Source organism: Pseudochaenichthys georgianus, chromosome 22 (assembly GCF_902827115.2).
Source record: "Pseudochaenichthys georgianus chromosome 22, fPseGeo1.2, whole genome shotgun sequence".
Taxonomy (NCBI): domain Eukaryota; kingdom Metazoa; phylum Chordata; class Actinopteri; order Perciformes; family Channichthyidae; genus Pseudochaenichthys; species Pseudochaenichthys georgianus.
The window spans coordinates 28,263,505-28,285,323 of record NC_047524.1 but is presented as its reverse complement, the minus strand read 5'-3'; positions in this window follow the sequence as shown (position 1 = coordinate 28,285,323).

Here is a 21,819-nt window from a genome sequence, read left to right as displayed (position 1 = left end):
ATACACACTTCTACTTGTATAAAACTGACCTTTGTACGATTAATACTCCATAAAATACTGCAGATCCTTTATTTTACCTCTTTCGAATCTACACACATACAAGTATTTAACTGAAGTTACACAACAGTGTTGTTGATACAGAGTTGGAGTGTATTCACACGTCACAATACAGTGGGTAATGTTTTCAAGAAACATTGAACAGTGCTGCCACATGTGACACAGGGACAAAGAAAAGACTCTGAACCCTTTCTTTGCCATTATATAAAAATAGTGTTGCTACAAAAGTATAAATTAGGCCTACTAATAAGACAACTGAGATCTGAAGCTACACAGGAATCTGCTGCCAAAGTGCAATAAAAAAGACAAAATTAATAAAATCAAACCCTTTTTTTGTTGCATTTTAGTCTAGTATAAAAAGAAATGCCTTTAAAATAGGATGCAAGCAACACTAGTTTCTTAACCTGAATTGATGATAGACTATAATCAATTTAAGTTTGCATTCTTATACCATTTTGTACAATAATTATAATGAATAAATTCAAACAAACTAAAACTTATAGATGATTAATAACGGTATCTAACTTGAGTTTTTATTATATCAAAAACCTGTTTAAATGCTACTGTTATTTTCACTGTCCCCAATAAGCGCGTCGCAGCCTCCAGGAATGCTTCTTTCACAACTTCGCCGTCTTTGAAAGACTTAATGTGTTTCGCAAGAACGTGACAGATACGATAAGATGCTATGGTAGCAGCCTTGCTCTTGTTGTTGGGCCTGGTGAAAATGGACTGCTGTGCATGTAGCTGTCCTTTCAGGCCCCTCCCCTTTTGGGAGCGTAGGGCAGAATTAGGAGGGAATTCCGTCTCGTAGCGTTTGTGCACTGTTTTGAAATGCCGCTCCTAAATGACCCTTCTTCGATAAAGCCACGCTCGCATTGCAGATGAGACAGATGGACTTTGAATTAGAATGGATACAAAAATAATCATCCTCCCACTCGGAGTGAAAATTATATATTTTGGGCTCTTTTGCTTCTGCCATAATTGCAGTCTTGTGTGTGTGTGCGGACTGTCACTCCTGTTGACACGGACAATGTCAGCGAAATGGTGCCCACTGCCCACCAGCCACGCCCCCACACATGGGGTCACGCCGGCCAATCACAAAGCTTTGGTGCGTTCAAGTGCATTATTCTGGCACGGGAAGATTATGTTATAGGACATTAACGATAAAACAGAATATTGTTGTTCTATTTTTAGACACATCTCGCGATCGACTGGGAATCTCCCCGCGATCGACCGGTCGATCGCGATCGACTGGTTGGGCACCCCTGCTGTAGATGTTGCACAAACAACTGTAGCATGGTCAATAGCGTCCGGAGCACGATAGCAACTCTGCGATCCGCCATTGTTGTTGGTGGCGAAACACTTCAGCAATGGCGCGGGGTAAACGGAGGTGAGCAGAAGAGGTGGGGAGAGGCGGGGCTATTGCGCAATCACTATCAGTGATCTGAAAATGTTCGGACAGGGCGCACACACGGAGCCGTTTGACCCCCCAGAGAGTTGCGTATGCCGTTCTATCCACCTTGGGACCCGTTATCGTTTCCTCAGTCGTTTAGTGCCCTATTCGGTCGTCCTCGTGTGGCCGAACGGTCTATATGACACTAAACAGTAACGCAAACGACCGTTTTCGTCCTCGTGTGGCCGCAGCCTTATACTCCCGCCTGACTCGACGCCCCCGGAGTAGCAGTCTTTGTTTCGCCGGAAACTGCGCCGCCCCTCTGCGGCCCGCAGGTGCCAGAATACCACGGCAAAACAGAGCCTGCCCAGGTATATATAAACAAGTACCCGCCTGTACAGTGGGGTAAGGCGGTCATTTTGCAGCTCATCGTGGTATAAAAATAGACAAGGGCTAGACTATTCATGTGAAAATAGTGCTATATTCTGCCATGCCTGTAGAAATGTTGGGTCAAAAATAATGCATACAATAGCACAGATGCCTTCACCACGAATGCCTACAAAACTATCTCATATCCCAAGCTTATCAACAAGATAATGTTGCTCCAGGTCACAAAGTCAACCTCACATGATGATGTGATCCAGTTTTCAAGCACAGTAAATATTCTCTTCCCAGAGTATATGATGGGACCAAGGTGATGTACATGGTTTTAATAATACTTTTGCTTTTCAATGTTTGCCTTTTCAAACCATGAGCTGGTTCAAATAATATTTGCCTTGATTTACAATATGTTCTCATTTCTTTTATCAATAGCTTTGAAGCTTTTGTGCTTTTCTTTGCCATAGTCCACTTTGGACTATATAAATATTTCAGGATTGCACTTTTAACTCACTTGAAATGTTCTCACTTGCTTGGTTTCAAAACATAACAAATGCCATAATCTGTTAATTGGGGACCATCAATGCTATTTTTCATTGCTGTTGCCGGCCACTATTGCTCATGTAAACCTACTACTGCTGCACCCCCTGTAATCTCAGAGGCACCCTGAGTCATTTTGTTCTGGAACCGGGCCTGTACATGGCCATATACTAAACAAACTACAGAGCCCATTCCGTGTCCTGTTATTGTTTACTTCCTGTCTGCCTTCTTCTGGTGATTTATCTGACGTCCAGCTCTCCGTCTTTTAACCTCTTTTCCTTTCTCTTTATTGATCCTCCTTAGCAACCTTCATTATAGTCCTTGACAGTGGTCTGTACTGTATTAACAACGTGTCATATGTTAAGAATTTACAATCAGAATCGAGTATTCAACTAAGCCGTGTAATACAAGTTGTTAGTAGCCTTAAAGGTGGGGTAGGTAAGTTTCAGAAACCGGCTCGAGATACACTTTTTGTTATATTCCATGGAATGCTCTTAACATCCCGATAGCAATGAATATCTTAAGTGCGTTGACAAAAAATCCATAAAAAAATGTCATCTGTAGAAGCCGTAATACTGTAAAAAGTACAACCAATCCGTTTAGCCGGGCGGATTGGATGGCCTACCTGCCTGTCAGCCTTCCATCGGGGCACAACATTATCTCGTGCCCTCATTGGTCATGTGCGCGTTCGTGTGTGTTGGAGGAATGGCTCTCCCCTGCGAGATGGAGTTCATGACTTTATGAGATGTTCATGAGCACTCATGAAACATTCATGAACAACTCATTATATGTTCACTTGTCATGTTCATGAACCAAAATTCTTAAAATGCTCATGAACCATTTTAAAGAGCAGTTCATGAAATGTTTATGAACATTGTTCATTCATATAAAGTTCCTGTTTTGCTCATGACAGACTTTTATGAGCAATTTATGAACTTTTCATGATCCAGCCAATCACAACATTATAATTAAAACCCCAAAAAGTTTGCATGAGTATTTCATGAACTTTTCATGACTATGAGCATTTCATGAATTTTGGATGATTGTGGCAAGTTCAGAATATTTTGGAATATTCATGAGCATTTTATGAACTTTTGATGATCAGTGTGATGTTTTTAAAGACCTCTTGAATATTCATCTACTATTTGAACATTTCTTTCTTTTTTAAAACTTTTAATCTTAAAACAAAACAATAGTGAATTTGAAACTGAACATTATCTGTATTTATTTTGGTGACATTCATATCATTTTATGGTTTATCTGTACTGTTTGAGAAGCAGTACGAGTAAGTAGCGCCAAGGTGGAACCTTTGGCAGGTGAGCGGTGACATCTGGGTTACCTTAGGGGGGGACACTTCCGCCCCCTCCTCAGAAGCAATCCAGACGATCAACCGGATCCTGTGTATAATTATTGCTGCTCCACTTTTCTGTTTTCTACAGGTCAGTACATAATGAAAATGATCGATGTTAACTTGTGTGAATTAGATATGATGTTGGAGATGTTTAGGAGAGTGTGTCAGAAGGTTTTGAGCATGTTTGACATAGTAACGGTATTTTAAAAATACTAAACTGTCGGCAACAATAGATGCCATTTTCGCGGGCTTCAGCCGCACCTGGGTAAATGTGACCTGAGCGAAGGCTTGCAGGCAGGTTAGCTGCTGCGCACGGGTAATATGTTTTGTTTACCTGAGTGCAGTCTTGCAGGCACATTGCCTTGTTTTTTGTTTATTAACATTGACAGTGTATTTTTGTGATCTCCATAATATGTTATATTTCGTAAAGATAGATATATTGATAGAAAGTATTATTTGATAGCGTTATGTGTTTATAGATAACAACCTGTCCTTCACTGCAAACATAGCTGCTACAACCCGCTGCTGCAAATACACGCTTTACAACATCAGGAGAATACGCCCACAGCTGACCCAGAAAGCGACGCAGGTTCTGGTCCAGGCTCTCATCATCTCACGCCTAAACTACTGCAACTCCCTCCTGGCTGGTCTACCTGCATGTGCCATCCGACCTGCAGCTCATCCAGAATGCAGCGGCTCGTCTGGTCTTCAACCTTCCTAAATGTTCCCACACCACGCCGCTCCTCCGCTCCCTCCACTGGCTTCCGGTAACTGCTAGAATCCATTTCAAGACAATGGTACTTGCGTACCATGCTGCGAATGGATCTGGCCCTTCCTACATCCAGGACATGGTTAAACCGTACACCCCAGCACGTGCACTCCGCTCTGCATCAGCCAAACGACTCGCTGCACCCTCGCTGCGAAGGGGACCCAAGTTCCCATCAGCAAAAACACGTGGGTTTGCTATCCTGGCTCCAAGATGGTGGAATGAGCTCCCCATTGACATCAGGACAGCAGAAAGCTTACACACCTTCCGGCGCAGACTGAAAACTCATCTCTTTCGACTCCACTTCGAGCAATAGAACTATTAACAAAGCACTTATGGACTGGCTTACCTAAAGCCAGTTGAGTAGCACTTGAAATGCTTGGCTCTATGAAACCTGATGTACTTATATGATTCTGTTTTCTTCAAGTTTGTATTTTGTTGGTCGAACGCACTTATTGTAAGTAGCTTTGGATAAAAGCGTCAGCTAAATGCAATGTAATGTAATAATTTATATTGACTATGTTGAATTTCTCCTTGAGATACAGTAATTGACTGTGACAGAAAGATAACTTAAATGGAGAAATGTGATGTTTGTAAAGTTCAGCTATTTGAATGTAACTGTGTACTTTGAATTTTGAATAAGAAGCATTCCAGACGATCAACCGGATCCTGTGTATAATTATTGCTGCTGCACTTTTCTGTTTTCTACAGAAATCATTTATTGTTGCTGTGGTACCCAAGCTTTTGGGACCCGTAACAAAAAATGTTGTGCAGCTGAGTGTCAAGAACTGCTTCAAATAGTGATAGGATTAATTGTAGTGCTCCACCTGTATACATGTATGTTTGTTTGTTTGTTAATTTGAGTAAAGTTCCATTGTGATTGACATAATTGTTGTTTTCTATGGTTGCCAATTGACCCACAGTCAATGGTTCATGAACAGTTCATGTACATGAACAGTTCATAGCCAGCCATTGAATTATATTCAGTGACTGGGTATGAACTGTTCATGAACGGTTCATGAAATGTTCTTGAAATGTTCTTGGTTGAATATCCCTACACACTCACTGAAAACTCCATTTCATGAATTGTTCATGAACCTGCCTAAAACCATATTCCATGAATTGTTCATGAACCATTCCAGCACAGGAGTTTCATGAGTAGTTCATGAACTGCCCTAGTGCCATTTAATGTTCATGTCACTTTCATGAACAGTTCATCAACTTTGTTATGAGCTGTTTATGAGCTGTTTATGAGCTGTTCATGAATATGGTTCACTAATATTTCATGAACTTTTCATGACAAGTTCATGAACAGTTCATTATCATCTCACTGGGGCTATAAGGAAGTGGCAGATTTTCTCCGGTTGTGTATTTTCAAATTCTAGCGATCTCGAGCCGGTTTCTCAAACTTACCTACCCCACCTTTAAGGGCCTACACAGTTGTTATGCTATACCACATTGCCTTTCACTGGATGTATAATGAGCTGCACTAAACTAGATTTCAGCATTTAAAATACCTAGCCATTCTTTTGCGGTTATTTTGGTGAAAGTAACTAAAAAGTAACTAAAGCACTGTAACTCATTACATTTCAGAGACAGTACTATTGTAATGTAACTTATTACTTTCAAAAGAGAGTAATAAGTAATATATTACATTTTGGAAGTAACTTGCCCAACACTGTCCAGCACCTGTCACTGTTCTGCCCATCTCCGCTGCTACTGAACTGAAACTGCACTTTGAACACTTTAAAGGTGACATGTCATGCTTTTCCGGTTATTGCCCGTTCCCTTGTGTGTTATGAAGGTTTTTATGCATGTAAACGGTCTGCAGAGTCAAAACCCTCAAAGTACACCATGTAGGGAGTAAAACTCTAAAACAGAAAATACCTCCCCAAAACGCCTCGTTGGAGATACGTCACTGTCCATTTGATTCTTCCGGGTACATCATGATGTCATGTCGTCCCCGGAACGAAATGGACCAATCCGTGGAGCCGTTACGTTATGTCCGCGGAGCCGATACGTTAAGCCCCCGCTGATTGGTCCAAATTGACCAATCGACGGACTTCCTCACACACTCAGTGCATGCAGCCCTGCTGATCTCTCCTCCCTGGCTGCAGGCTGATAAACAGACAGTTGGGATCACAGCGTTTATCAACCTTTTTCTTACTCAATATCAAGCCACACTTATTGTTTTTACTTCGGCTGTGACTTTGTGTGTGCTCAGGGTGAGTTTGGCTGTGTTTCGCTGTGTATCGCTAAACAAGGAAGCAACACCTCCACGGAGTTCAGCGCGATTCACAACGTCCCGACTGGTCCCGACCAATCGGAGCACACTGGGCTCACAGGGAGGGGGGGGAAAGAGCTGCAACGAGCCATTTAGTGGAGAGAGTGCATACACACTTTACAGAGATGCTGTATGCGAAACCAATGTGAGTTTGGAAAATTGCACAGTATAAATCTATTAGAGTAGACCACAACAATGGAATTATGATCAGTGGAAATGGCCATGACATGTGACCTTTAAATTAGAGCTGTCAAACGATTACAATTTTTACTCAGATTAATCACAGCTTAAAAATTAATTAATCATGATTAATCACCATTCGAACCATGTCCTAAATATGCCATTTATTTATGTATATTGTTGTGGGAATGGAAAGATAAATGAAAGAAGGCGGATATATTCATTTAACATACAGTATCTACAGTGGCGGCTGGTGGAAAATATTTTTGGTGGGGCTGTTGATATAGTGAGTAAAACATTTTTTTTTGGGAGAAATGACCCCTTAAATTAGGACTTCTGGTGATGTAATGGCGCGTTTCCAGTGCAGCGCGGAGCTCGCTTTAAGCGTGCGGAGCCGTGCAGGGCCCGTTTTTGGTTGCGTTTCCACTTGGCCTAGTACCGGCTAGCGGGTCCTAATTCACAGTTTTGCTGGCCCCATAAAATCGTGGTTCTAGGGCCAGGAACAACCAGGCTGAGTCGGGCTGAGTATGCTAAACTAGAGAGAGAATCGCTGGCAAGGGGGCTACAACTACAACAAGATGAACATATTTTACCGTGATTTAATTGTAATACACGTTTCAAAATGATGCCGAATTAACAACATACTGATACCGGTTAGTAAAAACCATGAATTAACGGTTTGACAAGTCTGCAGACAGACGGCAGGCGAAAAACCCTTTTAAAATGCGTGTTTTCTAAATGGAGCTTGGCTAAGCTAACGTTATATATGCTCCGACCGTCCACACTCACAACAACGGCCTATACAGACATAAATAAACCAGCGACTGTATTCCCCATGACACAGACAGTCTGTGGTTTGTACTTGTTTAACTTTTGTCTAGTTTCTGAACAGATCGTATCTGTCCCCGGCTGTTTGAAGAGCAAGCATGGGAAACAAAAGACAGCATTTACCTGTTTGCATCCAGCTAGCCATGCCTTTCTGGTGTACCAGCTACGTGAGAAGCCTCGTTGATACGTTTTGTCTTTTTCACGAGCTTGCTGCGATATATACAAATCAGGTTGGTCCGGTCCAAGGTCTTTAAGTATCAATTTATCTCCCAAACTTCTCCTTTCGAAAGGATTGGAGAGTAGCTCTTGCACGGAATTGGGTGCTGACCGAGGTCCGGCGACTCCACCTGCACACAAAGCCATTCTCATCCAACTACTGCGTCACCTTGGTCACTCACGAGTCTAAAAAACAACTCACGTCAATGCACGTAAGCAACGTGGGCGCCAACGTGAGCGCCCTCGTGACCAAAATATTTGACGCCGCTGATTGGCTGAAATTATGTTTCGGCGGCACAGTTTACTATTGAGACTTTTGCAACATGCTGGTTGCTGCTGTTTGGCTCGGGGGCTCCTTGCACGGCGCCCGGTAATGATAAACTAATGCCACGGGCAAGGCCAGGCAGGAAACATGTGACTTATCAGTAACTTTAGACATCGTAACACAATTTTAAACGAGATTTTATTGTAGATTATACATTTTACTGATACCAATTGTATGATATTTACCTTGTTCATTACAAATAAAAATATAAAATATATATATTTTTTAAATATCTTTTTTAATTTTATATTTTTTTGCATGTGGGAAGAGATGGGCCGGGCGCCACTGCAGACAAGTGGCTACTGAAATCAATCTTACTAACTGCTGTCTGTGCAATTTACTCCGCACGAGTTGGCAGACTTTATTTGGCTTACTTTAACATCATTTTTCATGGTGGGGCTAAGCCATTTCTTGGTATGGGTGTAGCCTACCCCAGCCATACCCTGGCGTTGCCACTGGTGGGATATATGGGGCGGGCCATTCTGCACATGCGTTAAATATTTTAACGCAATTAATTAAAAAAATGAATTACCGCCGTTAACGCGATAATTTTGACAGCATTACTTTAAATATATTATTAACATTTTCAACTGTATTCCCCGGTTATCTAGGCCCTGTTTTATGTATGTCACACTGTGGGAAACAATATTTCAATATTTCTGGATGTATAACACATGTAGAATTTTTGACAATAAAGCTGAATTTGACTTTGATTGGAAGATCATGTTGCCAAGAGACTTTTGTCTAAGTCTGTGCACCAACCAGGGAAGCCAAAGTCTAAACCACGGCCCTCCCCAACTAGTCTCAACCAATCATAAATGTACGGGCAACGCCCTGTGTAATAAAATGTATTGACGCACAAGAATCGAGGCATTTTTCCGGAAATATAGTTACAGAGTACAGCTTTGTTGCCTGTGATTTCTGTGACCGGACGGAGTCCTTGGCCAAGTAATATTCCTTTTGCACTCACAACATCTCCCTGTTTGTAACACAAATATTGATTTTGACTTGAGTGTTTTTGGTACAGATTGGCTGATTCCTTAAATTCTGAGAATGGATAAAATAAGCAAAATCCTTAAATGCAAAGGAACATCAAATAATTGCATTCTTGAAAAAGCAACACATGATTTTTTTACCCAATGATTTTGTAATAGAAACTGATTGTAAAACTAAGGTAGACCGATTTTTCATTTTGTTAGTTAAAAGGGTCTTAAATCTTCTTTCAAATAGCACCTCAAAAGTCTCCAACCATGAAAGGCTCTTCAAGCGATTACCCTGACATAAGTGAGGAATAAAACAAGTGAAGGACACAGCCATTTGAATATGCAGTAGTGGAGTATCTGTAGGTGTAAACAGGTGTGAAATGCAGGTATAAATCTTCTCACTCATTCATGGCCAAATAGGTCTTGATATAGACCTGCTGATTATAATTCAGGTCTGGCAGGAGGATGTTCACTGCTTTTATTTTATACTCCTTTCTTTGTTTCTCCAAACACTCCTATCATAATAGTAGAGTCTTCTTAAAAGTCACTGATTTACATGTATGTACGACAAAACAACTCCCGATTTCTTTCTCATAGTTCCTTTGAGGCTTTTTTTTCTTTTATTGGTTTTTATTTCTCTAAGCCTTCATTTTTATGGTGCTGATTTCCATGCTTAGAGAGCAGCTTGTGTTTTTGGTTGTTTTTAATTACCAGTATATTGGAAACCTGCCAGTATCCATAGTTAATAGAAGGAATGCTTATATTACTTATTTATAACTTATGTCTATATTGTATTTCTAAGTAGATGTTACGTTCCCTGGCAGATCTAGGGGTACCAAGGGAAGTAGCGACACATAAGATAGCTGGACGAGAGAAAAAGGAGAGGAAACTCAATGCTGAAGGAGTTTAAGTGAGGTTTTAATAATAACATAAGTAAGGCGGCTCACCAGCCAAATTACAACACAAGTTTACAATAGACAGCACACCACTAGGCTGGGTCTCACACAGAGACAGGCTGCACACATGCAGCCAGACGAGAAGGAGAGGAAGAAGGGCCTCACTGCCGTCCTCCTCCGGTCCTATATGGAAGTCCTGATTGTCGATTAGGATCACCTGGGGAGAGGCTGCACCTGGGGACAATCAGAGGGAGAGAGGAAAACACACACACTACGGCACGTAACACTTCCCCCCATAAAACACACCTTATACTGCTCACCAGCAGCCAACACCGGAGCAACACATGGAACACACACACCACTCACTGAACACAGATCCACATCGCTCTGAGCTAGGTCCACACCCACCGCTTCAGAGACGGAAACACCCACACCCACAGCACCGTCACAGACGGATGCAGAACTTAACTGCACCTCACCACTCTGTCGCATCGCAACCGGGTGCCGGTCTTTTGGCTTTTCCAGAGCAGTTGCCACCTGCTCCTTCCGAGCTACACACTCTGCCTCTAGATGACCAGGATCAAGACAAAAGAAACACAATTTCTTCTTCTTGGGTCCTGGAAGAGAAGCAGAATGAGCATGTGTGGCACGCCTGTTACGAGCTTTCCGGAAACCAAAACGATGAGGAGAATCGCTCTGAGCCAAAAGCTCAAGCCCTTCCTCATCCGCCATAGTGGTGGCCTGCTTTCGCTTCCAAGCTGCACAGTCTGCTATCATGTGACCTGGGTCAAGACAAAAATAACAAGCTCTGTCTATCCTGGGACCTAACAATGGAACACTGGCACAGGGAACATCATTATCAGGAGCTCTCCGATAAGTGTCCCGCTGAGGAGGGTCCCGCTGAGGAGGATCCCGCTGAAACAAAACGCTCCTGTGTATCAGCGCACTCTCGTCTGCCAGAGTGGCAGCCTGCTGAAGGGTAGTCACTCTCTGCTCATTCAGGTAGACTACCGTACGCTCCGGTACACAGTTTTTGAACTCCTCTACCAGCATCAGCTCACATACTGAAGCGATGTCATCCGCTTTACATGCTCTACACCACCTGTCAAAGAGGACTTTCTTCTCCCTCGCGAAGTCCACGTATGTTTGGCCAGCAGCTTTCTTCATGCCGCGAAAACCCTGCCTGTAGGCCTCAGGCACCAGCTCATATGCCCTGAGAATAGCACCTTTCACCTTGTCATACTCCAAACTATCCTCGACAGAAAGAGAAGAGCAAGCCGCTTGAGCCTTGCCGACTAGCTTGCACTGTACAAGTATGGCCCACACGTCTTCTGGCCAGCGCAGGGCAGCAGCAATGCACTCAAATGCACTAAAGAACATCTCCACTTCCGACTCACGAAAGACAGGGACCAGCTGAATGTTGCTACCAGCATCAAAAGCAGCAGCAGAACCTGAAGGTGTAACGGCAGAATCACCCACCACAGCTGCTTGGAGCTCTAGCTGACGCATCCGGACAGCAGTGTCTGCCTCCAACTTCCTGATCTCCAGCTCCCTCCTGAGCTGAAACTCTCGCTCACACTCACGCTCCTCCCTCTCACACTGGAGACGAGCCATACGCACTTTTACCCTGGCATCTAATTTAGACCCCATAGCAACGGCTACTTACAAATATTATTATTTATTTATTTACAAACTTCCCCAGATCCTGCCTACCAAACTTTACCTAACTATCTTCTGGAGCGTGCCGGGCTCGAGGCGACTTTAAAGGCAACCATCAGCGGCCGAAACCCTGAATCGCCTGCCCCCAACAGGGAATAAATCCCCACCCAGGATTACCCCGAAAATAAAAAAGGCAAAATAAAAAATGAGTGACTGAAGGAAGGACTGATTCAGTCCAGCTAGACACTCCCCTGTCTAAACTGAGGAAGCTGTTCAACAGGAAGACACTTCACAGCCAATCCTACACCTATATACACTACTGCTCACCACCACACACAATATCAACACTAACCAACAACCAAATACTCACTCTTTGTCTCAAAGATTGGACGAGCCCCCATGTTACGTTCCCTGGTAGATCTAGGGGCACCAAGGGAAGTAGCGACACATAAGATAGCTGGACGAGAGAAAAAGGAGAGGAAACTCAATGCTGAAGGAGTTTAAGTGAGGTTTTAATAATAACATAAGTAAGGCGGCTCACCAGCCAAATTACAACACAAGTTTACAATAGACAGCACACCACTAGGCTGGGTCTCACACAGAGACACATGCAGCCAGACGAGAAGGAGAGGAAGAAGGGCCTCACTGCCGTCCTCCTCCGGTCCTATATGGAAGTCCTGATTGTCGATTAGGATCACCTGGGGAGAGGCTGCACCTGGGGACAATCAGAGGGGGAGAGGCTGCACCTGGGGACAATCAGAGGGAGAGAGGAAAACACGACCACACACACACTACGGCACGTAACAGTAGATGTTATAGCTAAAATACATAATTCAATTAAGTTTCAGGGAAGTAAATAAGTAGCGCTGGATCAATTGGCAAATGCTGACAACAACCAAGATTATGCTTGTCCAAAGGTTTTTTTCCACTGGAGACACAAAATTAACAGAAACAAAACAGGATGTGTTTGTATTTTTTATCAACATAGAGATAAGATTCTCTAAAGTTTTTAATGGAAACTAAATAGGGCAGTGCCCCTGATTCTGAGCAGTGAAGGTATTAAGGGACCATGGACTATCGACTGTGCTACAGTATAGACTTACACAGCGCCAGTAAAGGATTATTCTAAAGATGTTCCCTATCAAATCCACTGCATTAGACCCTGCCAGCTCCCCAAATGCAGTCCCCAGTAATGTGTGTATATGTATATATTAATCTATGTTTGATAATGTATGTGTATATGTTTATATATATATACAGGTGTGTATGTATATCTTTTTTTATATATTTGTATTCTTCAGGACAGCGAGGAACAGCATTTCGATCTCCCCGTCTGATTCCCACACATAGGCTGCTTCTCAGGTCGATTAAATGAAATCCTTGCTTCCCTCACTTGCGTCGTTTCCCTGCGTTTAGTCCCTCCCACCAGGGAAGCATGGAGGGACGCAAGGAAACCACGAGAAGCAGGGAACTGAGTTTTAAGAGCAATGGGACGTCCTTTCCTCCGGAGCATCACGTGAAGCGACGTCCGTTTGTGATGATGCTGCACAGCTGTTCGTCTGGCAGCAGCCAGCTCTGTACCCGTTATTTCCACAAACACCCCCGCCTCTGTTAGTGCACATTTACTGACATCAACATTAGTATCATCTGTTGTAGATCCAAATACATGAAATAAAATAAGAAGTCGTTCTCAAAAAAGATAAACGCCATTCTTAAAATGTATTTAAACGAACAATAGTTTGATTAATATTTTCTTCAATCCGCTGGGGTATTGCTCTCATGTCAAGAAGCTTCAGATCAGTGCATGCACTGCCTCGTCCAATCAGTGAGCGATACACAGTAAGGGGGCGGGGTGAGTATCTGAGGATTTCATCGGAGGATGGTCTGGTGGTTCCTCGGTTATCGCTCCTCCATGATCGCTCCTCGATCCTCGGTCCTCCGGCAGAAATAAGAGCCATGGGACGGTACTCAAGATGGCGCAGGCAAATCAACTTCCGGTGAGCCCGAGGACCGAGGAGCGAGGAAATGAAAATAGTCGACCTGAGAAGCAGCCATAGAGAAATTGACAATGAAGTCGACTTTGACAGGTATGTCTACTATACACTTTAAATTCTGTCAATGTGCAGTTTGTTAAGGGACTGTGAAAAAAAAAGTGGGATATCAATACACCAGTTACAACAATGAATCAACAGTAGAAGCTATGGCTTATTCAGCGTTTAAGCATCAAATCTACAGAAAGTGTTTAGAAGCTATGCTTGATATGGCTTTAAGTTTTACAAATTACAGTATATAAATTGTTCAGCTTCAGAGTAAACTAATTGGCTAATCCTTGGATATCCATGAAGTTATTAATTTAACATAATAATATTGGACGTTATGCAATATGCCACACATAAAATAATGTGCCAAAATGGCTCTTACAATTCCGGCCCCTAATTATAAGGTGGGAAGACTTATAATTATAACAAGTCATTTCCAAACAAAAATATGGCTAACACTAGCTCAATTATACTCCTAACAAACAACGTTTGCATTTACTTATGGGGGAGGAATCCACCTACACCCCTTCACATAGGTTTTCCATAAAACAAATTAAATATACGTATTTTATGTAAGTTTTTTTAAAGGCAAAATCAAGTTTCCTATTCTCAAATGAGAAAAAGTCTTTCCACAGGCCTCTCCAAAGTACTGGATTTTGTTTTTACCAGTACTCTACGAACCAGTCCTTTAGAGTCTGTGATGGTCTGCACGACTCTTCCCAGAAGCCACGAGCTCCGAGGGGCGTTGTCGTCCAGGATCATGACAATGTGCCCAGGTGCTAGATTCTGCTTCACTTTAGTCCATTTTTGACACTCCTGTAGGTCAGGCAGGTACTCACGCACCCACCTTTTCCAGAACAGGTCTGAAATGTCTGCTTCCATCTGCGACGTGTGTAGCAGTCATCCTTGCAGCTCAGTCCTGGAGGGAGCAATGTCTGTTTCTTTAATAACAGCAGATGATTTGGCGTCAGCGGTTCAATGTCATTTGGGTCATCAGATGATGTGGTTAAAGGTCTGTCATTAAGTATGGCCTCAACTTCACACAACACAGTCTGAAGACACTCGTCGTCAATTGTTTGCTCATGAAGGACAGACTTTAAGACCTTTTTTACGGATTTCACCTGCCTCTCCCATACTCCACCGAAGTGAGGTCCAGCAGGAGGATTGAAAATCCACTGCATTCCTTTCTGAGCAAGAGCTTCCTGCATGTTGGCTTGATTCCACTGCTGCATAGCTGCCCGTAATTCTTTGTCTGCGCTGACTAGGTTGGTGGCGTTGTCGGATCTCATAAGCGACACTTGGCCCCTTCTACACATGAAGCGACGCAGAGCATTTATACAGGAGTCTGTGAGCGACCTCTAGGTGTATGGCTCAGGTAGTCATACATGTAAACAATACTACATATCCTTTGACTCTTTCACTCTCTGGAATAGTTTTCAAGAAGGCTTGGCTATTGCTTGTCCATTTGGTAAGGTGAAAGCCTCCTGAGGTGCAAAACGACATGAGTTCTTTGCTCAGGGCATGGCTTCAGAGTCACCACTGACCAATTTTAAACAGTCATCAACGTAAAAGTTCCTCAGAACTGTCTCCACGGCCTGAGTTGATGCCACAGTCTGTTGGAGCACCACTCAATGGCGGTGGTGGAAGGTTCACCTCTGCTCCGCGCGTCCCTTGATGACTGATGAGCTCGTCAAATGTACAAAAGAAGGAACTCAAAGCACCAGGATAGAGGTTAAACAATAATCTGTTTTAATGGTAAAATCAACAATACAATACAGAGCACTCTGCAATAGTACCAAATACAGAGCGCTCCGGGCTCAATTCCTACCACTGTGTGATATACGTCCCACGACAGCCAGTCAGGAAAAGAGCGCCGAGCATGAGAATATCATAATATGTATACACACAAGTGTAGGAGTAACAGATACAACTCCTCCCTAGCTATTTATTATTGGCGAATTCACTTCTGGGCGGGCTAACCAGTGAGTTGGCAATTCTCCATTGGCCAGTTTCACTTCTGGGCAAGCCCTAGACCGTGAGCTGGTAGTTCTCCATTGGCCAGTTTCACTTCTGGGCAAGCCCTAGACCGTGAGTTGGTAATTCTCCATTGGCCAGTTTTACTTCTGGGCGGACCCTAGGCAATGAGTCAGCAGTTGTTAGGCTTGTTTGAGACACATTGCGGCTCGCCTCGAAAGTAGACGAGAGTAGCCGATCGCAGCCGGGGGAGGTGTCAAAATGCTCGTCTTAAGTTGGACAGCTCGGACTCAGAGTCGGCTTGACTGGCTGGGTTTGCAATGGCGGAAATTGCGTTGGCGTTTTTCGTTGCAGATGAAGTGGATGCAATAGAAATCCCACATGTATTGTATGGAGAATGACATGATCTAAAGGGACTGTGATTGAGAGAAAATTAAATATTTGTTTACAATAAACATGAATATGTCATTTGTTTGATTTGCATTAAAAGACAATACCATTTTTGATTTAAATGATAGATTACCTTGTGCATTTGTTGCAGCCCTTGCTTGCTGCATAAGTGCAGCTGCTAAACTGTTATCTGAAAAATAATTTAAATAATTTAAAATCATATCCAGATTGTTGGAATGCAATTTAGTTGTTTACTCACCATTTTGTAGTCTTTGGGAAATGTCTTGTGAGACTCTTACAGTGATGTCTCCCTGTCCATCACGCACCACAAATTCCATTTTACCCACTGTAGACAAAGGTGATCACTATTGCTTTATATAGGTTTGTTAATTCAGTCATGATGAGGAACCACACCAGTGACTGGGTTCCATCATTAGAAATGCTCCTCCCTCTTAATGTTTGCAAAACTGATAGGTGGACAGGCTACAAATGATCAGTCCTTCAGATCCGCACACATGAAGCTTCATGAGCATGAATTGAACAGACCTGCTGCTGTGTTAATTCTTTAGCTGCCACTTTAAGCTTTATGATGTGTACAACATGGATGTAATTTGATTTAATCTTGCCATTTTAAATGATGTATTCAATAAATAAGGTTAAACCAAATCAATACATTACAACAGATTTTATTTTAATGATTTGGTTTAACTTAAAGAGAAACTTTATTGTTATTGCACATATTACAGGTACTGAGACAACGAAATGCAGTTTAGCTTCTAACCAGGTGCAACAAGCAGCGAAGTGGAAAGTAATGTACACAATCTACAGAATAACATATAGAATGAATTGAATGATGAATAAACAGTGAGGGGTATGAATACACTAGATATCAGCCTATGAACAGTGTGTATGAATATGCTAAGATATATAAAGTATGAAAACGGTAAGCAGTATAGTATAAAATATATAGATATTAATTTCATGATGATAAACATTGTGGAACAATGATGAAAAATGGGAATGGATGTGGCGACGTAAAACTGACACAAAACAACAACAAACTTTTGCCAGCCAATGGGAGAGTTTCATCAGCAGCACGTGGTAAAACCCACCAATGAGCGCTCAGCTCGAGATACCAGCGAGCCGTTTCCCATCAAGCATTTCGCTTCCGCAGCTCGTGGAGAGCAACTGTGCCAACTCGCCTCGCCTCGCTCTCAAGGCTGCGGGCTTCTTTGTCCCGCGATATTTCAAAGTCTCATGTGGGCGGGCCTCCAGAGCAAGTCGGACAAAATGACTAACCATCATGCAACGCACTAGCAAGACGTTGATCGCAACTGCGCAGGTCTGCGCAGGTCTTGCTTGTCTCAAACAAGCCTACTGATTCCATCTGTTTCTCCATCTCCTGTGCGTGTGTGTGTGTCTATGTCCCTCTGCCCTCAGGCAGTCCCACAACAATGCTTTGGAGTCATGACAGAACGCACACTCATTCCCCTTTAACGCACACAAATCTTTAAGCCAACTACTCCAAAATGTTGTGGCAATTTATAACATGAAATAATAAAACAGAGAGAAATCAATAAAACACAAACACAGATATAGTTGAGCAGTAATTATAGCCATGTTTTCCAAATAGTAGAACTTTACAGCAGGTTTTAACACACACTCATTTCATCATGTCACCTGCTTTCCTCTCTGAAAGCTATGCTTGTTATAGGTTCTAAACATCCTTGTCTTATGACATCTTTTGGATTAGATAACTAACAAAGGTTAACTGTTCTCATACCCTCAGGCCTTCTTTGAACTTCCTTCCACCCGAAGTCAGCTCACAATAACATGAATGCATCTATTGATAACTGGAGGACCATTGTCTCTAACTGTGTGACTGACATCATCTCATGACTTCTTCAAATATCTGGAAACTGTAATCAAAGTATGTTATATTTGAGAAGGTCCAAGAATTGACATAATATTTCCTTCTTGTATTAATTTAAGCTTTCCAGATCATACAGAAAACTCTTACAGACAACCTACTGAGTTCTGCCCCTGAAAGCCCAAAATGACTTTCTAAAAAATACTTATCAACGGGTAATTATTTTACTCAGGGCAAAAATCACAGGTTGTACTGTACCATTACCTACTCACAAATAGCCAAAAAAAACACCTTTTGATTATTAACAAAAGTGGAAGAAAAGACCATTTGCGCTCATCTACTTCTACTTAAAAGGAGACATAATTTAAAAACCTCAGTATGCTTAAGAGGAAAACATCAATTTGTCCCATTCAAGTTTAACACACATCCTATATATCAGGTGACATAAAAATGAATATACCAGAAATACACTGTATTAAACTTTCTGCTATAACACGTTATTTTAATACTTCAAGTCCTGTTTTCTTCTGCTGCTCTTCTTAAGGCAAAGTTAGCACAGCTGGCAGACAAGGTGACGCCGAAAATGTGTACAACTATTTTGTAATCAACCATTTCTTGTGTGAGGTCTCCATTAGACCACCACAAAAAGCGTAGGAGGTCTGTGTCCTCTTCTCGGACTCTGACTTGGTGGTACATGGCTTCTATGTCTGCCATCATTGCAACATGCTCTTGTCAGGACTCCGATGAGTGAGCTTGTAAGGTCAGGACCGTGAAGCAATTCGTTATTGATTGAAGTTCCATGAAAACATGCAGCACAGTCAAAGACCACCCGGAGTTTTTTCTTTTGTGGGTGGTACACACCATGGTGTGGGATATACCACGCTCTGTCGTCTTGCCGGCTCAGTTGTGTCTCTGGCACCTTGATTGCATATCCCTTGTTTAGCAGGTCACTAATGAAGCTTAGCACAAGTTCAATGAGGAAGACCAATCCTCTGGTGTTACACGTCATTTCAATACTCTCTCCTCTCCAAATAAGTGATCGGGGGCGTTAATCCCCAGCTAGCCAATCATCGCACCCGCTAACCCCTTTAAAATCTGCTCTTCCCTCTGTCAGTCGTCATTTTAGGCGTTAACGCACAACCCTCCTCCACCCCTTCGCCTCCTGTCTCCTAATACAGAGCCAAGCTAAAAACTTCTCCCTTCAGACAGACCGAACCACTTATCACCACCACCAGTGTCTAGACCCCGGGGGGTTCATCGGAGCGGTTTTCCCCTCCTGAATGATCATCCTGCAAACCGGGGCCTAATCGCCAAACATCATTTCATTCACTTGTAGTAATCCGTGAATCACTATTCCCTCATATCAGGCGTCCCGGTAATAAACATGTATTTCATACATCACGTCTCTCCTGATTGAAATACAGTCTGTGTAGGTGGAATTCTGTTTTTTTGGTGATTCTCTTCTTTAGGTTAATTGCTCTCTGCACTGCAGCATACTTATTGTTTGGCAAGCTGACCAATGATGTCTTTGTAGGTAGATTGATGTAATAATGTCCTTCAGCATGATGGATTGAGCTGGACACAGAGCTGATGAATGTTTTGTCTTGTTGTGACATTTCCAGTTTGTCACTGTAGCAATGCTCAGGAAAGTCTGCATTGTATTGCTGTATGAGTAGCCTTTCCACAGTCTCTACTGCAATCCGTATGATTGTGACTTGGTGCTGCTCACCATCCTCTGGCTCACTGTCTTCTTGTTCTTTAAGTGGGCCGTTAATAGTCCAGCCAAGGACCGTCTTTACGGCATATGGGCCGTTGTTCTGACTGTGAATGAAATTCCATGGCTCGAAAGCTTCATACACGTAATTTCCAATTAGGAGTCCTATCTCAGCAGCGATGCACGGCAGCTCTACTTCCAGGAGGTGTGGCCATTTTTCAATGTCTTTCTGAAGAGGAATATGACCCTTTGTTACTGGGATGTTCTTTTGCGTGAAAACCTTTTTTAAGCTGATAAACGTATCTTCTTTGATTCCACAGGCCTCCAAATCTCTCAGCAGAGAACCTTTCACTTGTTTGGTTGAGCTCATTGTTGTTAGGACAAGCTGCGCTCCTTTTCCCTGCAGGTTTAGCTGCCTTGCTAAAGAGTCTGTGCAAAATGTTGCAGAGCTCCCAGGGTCCACGAAGGCGTAGGTTTTCACAAACTTGCTTCCTTTATTTGCTTTGATGTAGACCGGAAGAATAGCAAGAACACATATCTACGGCCCCTTCCCAGGTAGTAGTCTCCTGGTTTACGCTCACCAGTGCACTTTAAACTACTGTGTTGTCTGACCTGGCCACCTATTGGCTTTCTGCATGTGCATGATTGGAAACATTGTCTATTCTGTGAATGTGTAGCAAGCTTGAGTGTCTTTCTGAACATGTTTGGCATGTCATTCTCTTGTTGCAGTCTTTACTCACGTGCCCTTTAACTAGGCATCCAAAACATAGTCCAGATTTCCATGTAAAATCCACCTTGTCTTTATGAGGTTTTTCTGCAATCTGATGGCACTCCAATAATGCGTGGTCTTTTTTGCAGAACAAACATGGCTTCATGAAGGCAACATGTCTTGACGTCCTGCTATTCACTGTCAGTGGTTTGCAATTATCTGCCTCTGTTGATGTGGCCACACTGGTTGCAAAGATGCTTCCTTTAATCCTTTCACTCCTGGTATTTTTCTCCATTTGTAAAACGTTCCTGCTTTTCGCTTCGGCAGCAGATCCCTGCAGGTCACCAAAGAGAGGGTCAGCCAGGATTTTGGCTTGTCTATTCACAAAGTCGACCAAGTCTTTGAATCTCACTCTTCTCTTGCTCCTTTCTTGGATCTTGAATGCCAGCACCTTCCACCTTTCTATGAATGTATAGGGTAACTTCGAGATGATAACTCATATTTGTAGGGTTATCCAGCTCCTCCATGTAATTCACATCCTCCAGGGTGTTTCTGCAACTTAAAAGAATAGGGAAAACTTGTTGAGTGCTTGTGAGACCTCTGGTTTTATTTGCGGCCATTTTAACACCTTTTCCATCAAAGCGGTGACAATCTTCAGTGGGTTGCCGTAGCAGTCTTCCAACATGTCCATGGCTCTCTGAAAACCACGGTCGGGGGGCATATGCTGGCAGCTTTTTACAATGTCTTTGGGATCACCTCTTGTATACTGTTCCAGGAAGTACATATTGTCTGTTCTGGAGCTGACTGTGTGTTGGAATGCCTTATGAAAAGATCTGAAGTCGAGCAAGTCACCATAAAAAACAGGAATATCACGCTGTGGGAGAAGGGCGAGCTGTTGATGTTTCACAAGCATTTCTGTTATATCAGTCTGCTTCTTGATTACTTTGCATTAGGGGTGTTGAAAATAATCGTTTCTACGATGCGGACGTGGACGCTTCGGTATCGATGCAGTGACGGAAGATAATCGATTATAGCGTAGTAACGTTGCTTCCTGATTTTCCGGCCGCGGCTTTACTATAACTTTTTTTTTTGTGTCACTTTAATATCAAATCGGTCGGTGACGCAGAGATCAGGGAACAGACGTGACAGCGGCACAGCAACACGGAGCAGTCTGCTTTATCCTCCAACACAAGAACACCAGTCCAGAACCAACAGCAGAAGGACCCGCTCTGAATCACTCCGTGTCGCTGCGGCTCAGGGATTTATG